This window comes from Macaca nemestrina, chromosome 9, assembly GCF_043159975.1.
Source record: "Macaca nemestrina isolate mMacNem1 chromosome 9, mMacNem.hap1, whole genome shotgun sequence".
In the NCBI taxonomy this organism is placed as follows: Eukaryota; Metazoa; Chordata; class Mammalia; order Primates; family Cercopithecidae; genus Macaca; species Macaca nemestrina.
The window spans coordinates 8,811,827-8,820,284 of NC_092133.1; the positions used below are offsets into that span (position 1 = coordinate 8,811,827).

Consider the following 8,458-nt stretch of genomic DNA (forward strand, 5'->3'; position numbering starts at 1 on the left):
TGCCATTCCACTAGAATGACAATTAAAAAAAAAAGACAATAGCAAGTGCTGATTAGGATGTAGAGAAATGGAACTTACATTGATGGCAGAAATGTAAAATGAGCCGGGTGCGGTGGCTCACGCCTGTAATCCCAGCACTCTGGGAGGCCGAGGCAGGCGGATCACCTGTCAGGAGTTCGAGACCAACCTGGCCAACATAACGAAACCTCGTCTCTACTAAAAAAATACAACTTGAAAATACAAAAATTAGTCAGGCATGGTGGTGCGTGCCTGTAGTCCCAGCTACTTAGGAAGGTGAGACATGAGAATCGCCTGAACCCAGGAGGCAGAGGTTGCAGTGAGCTGAGATCACATCACTGCACTCCAGCCTGGAAAGACAAAGTGAGACTCTGTCTCAAATTAAAAACAAAGTAAAATGATGCAACCACTTTGGAAAAGAGGCAGAAAGTTCCTCAAAGGTTAAACATAATTAGCACATGACCCAGCAATTCCATCTGTAGGTATATACCCAAGAAAACTAAAAACTTACATTCACACAAAAACTTGTACAAATGTTCACAGCAGCATAATAGCCAAAAAGTGGAAAAAAACTAAATGCCCATCAATCAATGAATGAACAAAATGCTGTTTATACAATGGAATACTAGCCAGCCATAAAAAGGAAGGAAGTACTGACACATGCCACAACATAAACCTTGAAAACATTATAAATGAAAAAAGCAACATAAACGGTCGTATATTGTACAATTCCATTTATGACATATCCAGAACAGGCAAATCTAGAGAGATAAAGTAGATTAGTAGTTGCCAGGAGCTGAGGCAAGGGGGAAATGACTTCTTAATGAGTAGAGTTTCTTTTTGGGGTCATGAAAATGTTCCAGGATTATATAGTGGTTGGTAATGGCTGTACAACTCTATAAGTATACTAAAAACTACTGAATTGTATACTTTAAAGCAGTGAATTTTATTTTAAAGGGGTGAATTTTATTGTATATGAAATACACCTCAATGAAGCTGCTTTTTTTTTTTAGAAAAAATTGGAAAGATATGCAAGTGATTCCAATTAGTATCTTATGCATTCAAGTATTTTTTATTTATATGAATTAAAACCACCCACATTACAGCCAGGAGCGGAGGCTCAAGCCTGCAGTCCCAGCACTTTGGAAGGCCGAGGCGGGCGGATCAGCTGAACTGAGGAGTTTGACACCAGCCTGTGTAACATACCAAGACCCCGTCTCAAAAAAAAAGAGACCACCCACATTAAAAATTGACTTGACAAAGGATGAAAAATCAAAACTGGGGTGTGTTAGTTCAGGAGTGAGGGGGACAGTTTGCCCTCAATATGTGAACAACAAAAATAACAAAAATTCTTTTTTTTTTGTAAGAGAGAGGGTCTTGCTATGTTGCCCAGCTATATGGTTTGGCTCTGTGTCCCCACCCAAATCTCATCGCTAATTGTGATTCCCATGTGTCGAGGGAGGGACCTGGCAGGAAGTGACTGGATCATGGGGGTGGTTTCCCCATGCTGTTCTTGTGATACTGAGTGAGTTTTAAGGAGATCTGATAGTTTAAAAGCGTGGCACTTCCCCCGCTCACACTCTCTCCTGCCTTGTGAAGGAGCTTGCTTTCTCTTCGTCTTCTACCATGATTAAAAGTTTCATGAAGCCTCCCCAGCCATGAGAAACTGTGAGTCAATTAAACCTCTTTTCTTTATAAATTACCAATCTCAGGTAGTTTTTTTTTTTCTTCCAAGGCAGGCTGGAGTGCAGTGGCACGATCCTGGCTCACTGCAACCTCCACCTCCTGGGTTCAAGCAATTCTCCTGCCTCAGCCTCCCAAATAGCTGGGATTACAGGCGCACGCCACCATGCCCAGTTAATTTTTTTGAATTTTTAGTAGAGACAGGGTTTCACCATGTTGGCCAGGCTGGTCTCGAACTCCTGACCTCGTGATCCACCCGCCTTAGCCTCCCAAAGTGCTGGAGTTACAGATGTAGTTCAGCTCACTGCAACCTCTGCCTCCGGGGTTCAAGCAATTCTCCTGCCTCAGCAGCCCAAGCAGCTGAGACTACAGGCACGTGCCACCATACCCAGCTAATTTTTGTGTTTTAAGTACAGATGAGGTTTCACCATGTTGGTCAGGCTGGTCTTGATCTTGTGATCTACCCACCTAGGCCTCCTAATGTGCTGGGATCACAGGAGTGAGCCACCGCGCCTGGCTGGTAGTTCTTTATAGCAGTGTGAAAACAAACTAATACCCAGGCTGGACTCAAATTCCTGGGATCAAGCAATCCTCCCACCTCAGCCTCCCAAGTAGCTGTGACTACAGCCACATGCCACCACACCTGGGTAGTAGTTTTTTTCATTACTAAAATATTTAGGGCCGGGCACAGTGGCTCACCACAACTAAACACAAAAATTAGCCAGGCAAGGACGGGCGCGGTGGCTCATGCCTGTAATCCCAGCACTTTGGGAGGCTGAGGCAGGCAGATCATGAGGTCAGGAGTTCGAGACCAGCCTGGCCAACACAGTGAAACCCCATCTCTACTAAAGATACAAAAAAATTAGCTGGCCATGGTGGCACGTGCCTGTAACCCCAGCTACTCTGAAGGCTGAGGCAGGAGAATCGCTTGAACCCGGGTGGTGCAGGGTGCAGTGAGCAGAGATCGTGCCATGGTACTCCAGCCTGGGCGACAGGGAGAGACTCCATCTAAAAAAAAAAAAAATTTAGCCAGGCATGGTGGCATGCATCTGTAGTCTCAGATACTGGGGAGGCTAAAGTGAGAGGATAGCTTGAGCCTGGGAAGCCAAGGCTGCAGTGAGTTGTGATCATGCCATGCACTCCAGCCTGAGAAACAGTGAGACCCTATTAAAAAAAAAAAAAAATCTAACCTGGGCTCAGGGGTTCATGCCTATAAATCCCAGCACTTTGGGAGGCCAAGGCAAGAGGACTGGCTGGGCCCAGGAATTCAGACCAGCCTGGGGGCAATATAGGGAGACCTTGTCTCTACAAAAATTTCTTTAAAAAGCCAGGCACAATGGTGCACACCTGTAGTTCCAGCTACTTGGGAGGCTAAGGTGGGAGGACAGTTTGGTGAGCCATGATCAGCACGGCACTCTGGCCTGGGAGACAGAGCAAGACCCTGTCTCAAAAAAAAATTTGTTTAATCTAATTAACTAGGCAGCAGAAAAAATATCAACTTTATATTCAATTTACCTGGCCAACCCCCATTTTAAAATTCAAACTTAGGGCTCCTGTCCAAAACTTCATGGAATTAACCAAAATACCACCCTTCCAAAAAGCAAAGAATGCTTACGGATCCAGATTTTTCAGGTAGTGAAATCACTGGCGTAATTCTATGAAAATGCCTTTTACAAATCTAGTAGCCTAAGTAAAAATGCCTAGTATTTCTGAAAAGTTTATGAACAGTCATTTTAACTTCGATGATGCTAAAAGGTTTCTGACACTTGAAAAAATGAGTTTTTATATACTTTCTAAAAATCAATTTCAAGGGAAAAAATATTTTACTGAACTGGAGAAAGAGGACAAGTTTCCACATAGATGCAGTAGGTAAGTCAAGATGGTTTAGTGTCAAGAGACTGTGTACCCATAAAACACCATATCTCCTACTCACACAAGAGAAACACACACACCTATTTTCCAAATGCATCAGCATTCACCTATGTACTACATAATTACATGTGTTATCCTTGGTATACAAAAATCCTGTGGACCGGCTAATTTTTCATCCAAGACTGTTGACAGGTAGCAGTAGTGAATCACATATTCTCCTGTCTCATCTGCCTTATCATCAGTGACACATGCTGCCAACATCTGAGGTTAAGAATACAAACTGAGGCTACAGATTTTCTCCTTCCCATGATGCTAAATGTTACCTCCATACAATATGGAATGGCCAAACTTAGCATCCAAGACCCAAGTAACTGCCCCAGACCCAAATCTGAAGTAAACCAGAAAAACATGATATTTAATTTTTATTTTAATGACACAAACACTATCAAAATGTCGAACATCCTCTACAGGCAAAGAAGTATGCGATAATAGATATAAACATACCAACCAAATTTTTAAAGAGACAGCCATAATTTCAAATATTTGTCTCATAAACCATCAAAGTCCCAGAAACACCAACTACAGTACAAACTGCATATCCTAGAATACCTCTATAACCAAAAATACTTTGTCAGACCATGTATCCATATTTCAGTGTTGAATATATTGTCTCCACAGATAGATACTGGGTATAGAATTATACCCATTTGGCAGAGGTCTTAAAATACTAATTGGGAAGCAAAATAGAAACATAAACAGATAAACTGAAATCAAGGCTAGCATATTCTAAGGAAAGAAAGTCTCACACAAGAGAAGACTGAATAGAGCCCTTGGGGTTAAAGTAGTCAAAAAAGACTTCTCTAGAGACAGGACCTCTCTTGGCCCAGAACACAGTCTCCATGAATACAAGCAGAGAGGATTTCAAACAGAAAGAATAGCATAAAGAAAGGCCAAGAGGAAGGACTTCATAGGAACAACAAGCAAGTTAGTGTGGCTAGAGTTAGGGATTCTCAAAGAAATTAGAGTTAGGACTAAAGAATGGATCAGTGCCAGACTACAGAGAAACTTGACCACCACACCAAGAAGTTTGAACTTTATTTTGCCTGTATAAAGGAGTTTTCTGTAAGTCCTTATGTTGTGATGTGAGGGGTAAGAGTGTTGAAATGTGCAAGCATTTACCCGAAGCATAAATGGAGCACAAATATTCCAAATCAAATACCAAATCAATGAGAGGATAAGTATACAAAGCCCAGATACAAGAGAATATTATTGGAAAGGAAGAGGCAAGCAGCAATGCCCAAATAATAAAACTGAACCAAATCAGGCCAGGCACTGTGGCTCACGCCTGTAATCCCAGTACTCTGGGAAGCCCAGGCAGGTAGATGATCATTTGAGGTCAGGAGCTCAAGACCAGCCTGGCCAACATGGTGAAACCACATCTCTACTAAAAACACAAAAATTAGCCGGGCGTGTTGGCACGCGCCTGTAATTCCAGCAGCTACTCGGGAGACTGAGGCAAAAGAATCGCTTGAACCCGGGAGGGGGAGGTTGCAGTGAGCCAAGATCACGCCACGGCACTCCAGCCTGGGCAACAGAGTGATGAGACTAGGTCTCAAAAACAAAAAAAGGCAGGGGGTGCTGGGCGCAGCGGCTCACACCTGTAATCCCAGCACTTTGGGAGGCCGAGGAGGGCAGATCACGAGGTCAGGAGGATAGAGACCATCCTGGCTAACACGGTGAAACCCCGTGACACTAAAAATACAAAAACTTAGCCGGGCGTGGTGGCAGGCGCCTGTAGTCCCAGCTACTCAGGAGGCTGAGGCAGGAGAACGGCGTGAACACGGGAGGCGGAGCTTGCAGTAAACCAAGATCGCACCACTGAACTTCAGCCTGGGCGACAGAGCGAGACTGCGTCTCAAGAAAAAAAAAGGAGGAGGAGGAGGGAAAAAAAAAAAAACCTGAACCAAATTAATAGTGGTCTACTTTTGTTTTGTGTTGTTTTCAAATGCAGTCCCGCTCAGTCACCCAGGCTGGAGTGCAGTGGCTCGATTTCGGCTCACAGCAACCTCCGCCTCCGCGGTTCAAGGGATTCTCTTGCCTCAGCCTTCCGAGTAGCTGGGATTACAGGCACACGATACCATGCGCGGCTAATTTTTTTATATTTTTAGTAGAGACGGGGTTTCACCATGTTGCCCAGGCTAGTCTCGAACTCCTGACCTCAGGCGATCCGCCCGCCTCAGCCTCCCAAAGTGCTGAGATTATAGGCAAGAGCCACCGGCCAGGTCAGTGGTCTACTTCTGTAATTCACATTTAAAGTTTACATTTATTATAAAGCACATGAACAAGCTCTCACTGTATCAATTACACATATGAAGCAATTTCCCTCAAATATTGTACAACTGGATCATGAGTTCCAAAACTATGTTAATCCTCAGACTTTAAATGTGACATGCCATAACCCCTATCAGCGTACAGACATGGATCAAGGCCACGAGCTTAAAATATATTACTATGAATGAGTTCATCATACCCAAGCACATTTCAAGAGTAAATAAATGGGTGTCCCAATGCTCTGAGGCATTAATAAAAGGCGCTAAAACAGCAACAGAAATAAAATCCTTCATGACATTCAAATAACATCCTCCTCAAAAGAGCAAAATGTGTCATTACTGTCCTACTATCTCGTAAACCCCCAACAGCCCAATAAAAACAATGTTACGAAATTTTAGTATAAAGAGCCTGCCTACCTTTAGAGCCAAAAGTCAAGAGGATTCTAAATTTTTTTAGAATTACTTCATTTAACTCAAAATAATAACAAGGAGACAAGATCCAGCTTTATTTCTCCCATAGTTCAGATGACTTTCCCAAGAGCCTTGGCACAAGGCGAGATCAAAATTCCTTATGGTTTCCCCTGGTTTATGTTTTGTACACTGAGTCATCCATGTTTGATCAAAACAGGGGTACTGCTGGATACTGCACAAGTGATGTTAACTAAAACACACAGGTAAAGAAATCACTCTTTACAGAATAGGTCCCAGAGTTAAAGATTTCTCTCAGGCCAAGCGCGGTGGCTCACGCCTAAATCCAGCACTTTGGGAGGCCGAGAGACGGGCGGATCACCTGAGGTCGGGAGTTCGAGACCAGCCTGACCAACATGGAGAAACCCCCATCTCTACTAACAATACAAAATTAGCCGGGCGTGGTGGCGCATTCCTGTAGTCCCAACTACTCAGAAGGCTGAGGCAGGAAAATCGCTTGAACCTAGGAGGTGGAGGTTGCAGTGAGCCGAGATAGTGCCACTGCACTCCAGCCTGGGCAACAGCGTGAGACTCCGTCTCAAAAAAAAAAAAAAAAACTCGAATTGTGTTCCTAAAACGGTATTTTTGCATATTAGATTCATTAACATCATCATAAACACGGTGAAACCAAAATACTGGTAAAATGGGGCGGCGCTTAAATCGACAGTCTACGGAGTTATAGAAAAGGGTAATCAACTGACGGAAATACACAATTCTCAGCAAGAGAGTTTCAAAACACCAGTGTACCTCAAAGATAATGGGCCGGTTCAAACTTCCAGGCTTAACCTAAACTGCCTGTTCCCTGCGCTTAATGCCAGCATTCACTACAGTTCTTTTGTCTGTGAAATGACCCGCACCAAACCACAGCAGAGAAGAAACAGATCCTTGCACTGAACACTCGTTACTTAGAACAGAAGGGGTAGACGAATCTTTCCACTAGCTCCAGCTCCTCCTCCCCACCCGCCTCGTCGTCCCCCACCTTTATTTTCCTAGAAATGGCAACTGGAGGCCACCGCAGGAGGTGGAAAGCAAGTGGCCGAGGGACTGAAACACAAGTTTGGAGACCAGAACCAACTTGTGGCGATGGACCCAAGTGTTTACGGCCTATTGCGGAGTGGGACCGAAACCCCACTAGCTAACCCGTCTCCGGCAGGAAAAGAAGTTGTGGGGAAATCTGGCGGAAGAGCGGCGGCGGGACCCGCACGGCGTCCAGCCGCGGCCGGCCGGCCGGCGGTCGGTAAACAAGCTGGGCGGACCCGCCCTCCCACAGCCCCTGGGCCGTCCCCGCACCCGGAGCGCCTAACATGGAAGGGCCGACAGCGGCGGCCCGGGCCCCTGCCCTCCCCGCGCCTGCGACGCGGCCGCCCCCGGGGTGCCGGGCGGGCGGGCAGCCCGGGAGGCCCAGCAACCTGGGCGCCGCCTGGAAGCGAGGGACCCGGCAGGCCGCGGTGGGGCGCCCCCCAGGGCCCGGTTACCTGGCGGCGGCGGCTCCCCCTCCAGCTCCTGCTCCTCCTCCCCGTCCGACGGGCGCTTGGCGGCGGCGGCGGCGGCGGCGGCGGCGGCGGCGGCGGCGACTCCCCGCGCAGCCCGCGGCGACGAGTCGAGCCCGTCCCCTCTCCGCCTCCCTCCGCGCCGCCGCCCGCCCCGCTGCTGCCGCCTCCGCCTTCTCCCCTCAGTCAGGACATGGTCTCCGCGGGTCCGCGCGCGGCTCCTGGCTGCCGGAGGCCGGGGTAGAGGGGCGGAGAGGAGGCGCGGAGGCTGGGGAGCCCCGGGGGGCGGGGGCAGTGAGGTGTGGGAGGCGGCCGCGGGGCTGCGGACCCCTAATGGCGGCAGCCGAGGGACCCGGAGCCAAATAAACCCCGCGGCGAGCGGCACAACGTCAAGGCCGGACCCAGACGCTCGCCGCCCTGTCATTGGCCCCGAGGCCGCCGGCGGCGCAGCCAATGAGCGGCCGCCTCTTTCCGGGCTCAGGGGGCGGGTCGAAAGAGGGTGACGTCAGCCGGAGCGCGGCCTCGATTGTGAGTCGGTGGCGCGCGTTGGCCTCGCGCTGGTTCCCTTCCGCGGACCGCTGTGGGCCTGAGGGTGCC

At 47.7% G+C, this 8,458-nt stretch overlaps 1 protein-coding gene across 2 annotated transcripts in view; it reads right to left on the bottom strand.

Annotated features, from left to right (window-relative positions):
• The window catches only part of LOC105470296 (zinc finger RANBP2-type containing 1), a 71,946-nt gene extending 63,709 nt beyond the window's left edge, over positions 1-8,237 (bottom strand). For both annotated transcript variants that reach the window (XM_011722158.3, XM_011722139.3), the window contains exon 1: positions 7,847-8,237. The gene's annotated coding sequence lies outside the window, so the exon portion shown is untranslated. The remainder of the gene's footprint in view (positions 1-7,846) is intronic.
• Between the last annotated feature and the right edge of the window lie 221 nt (positions 8,238-8,458).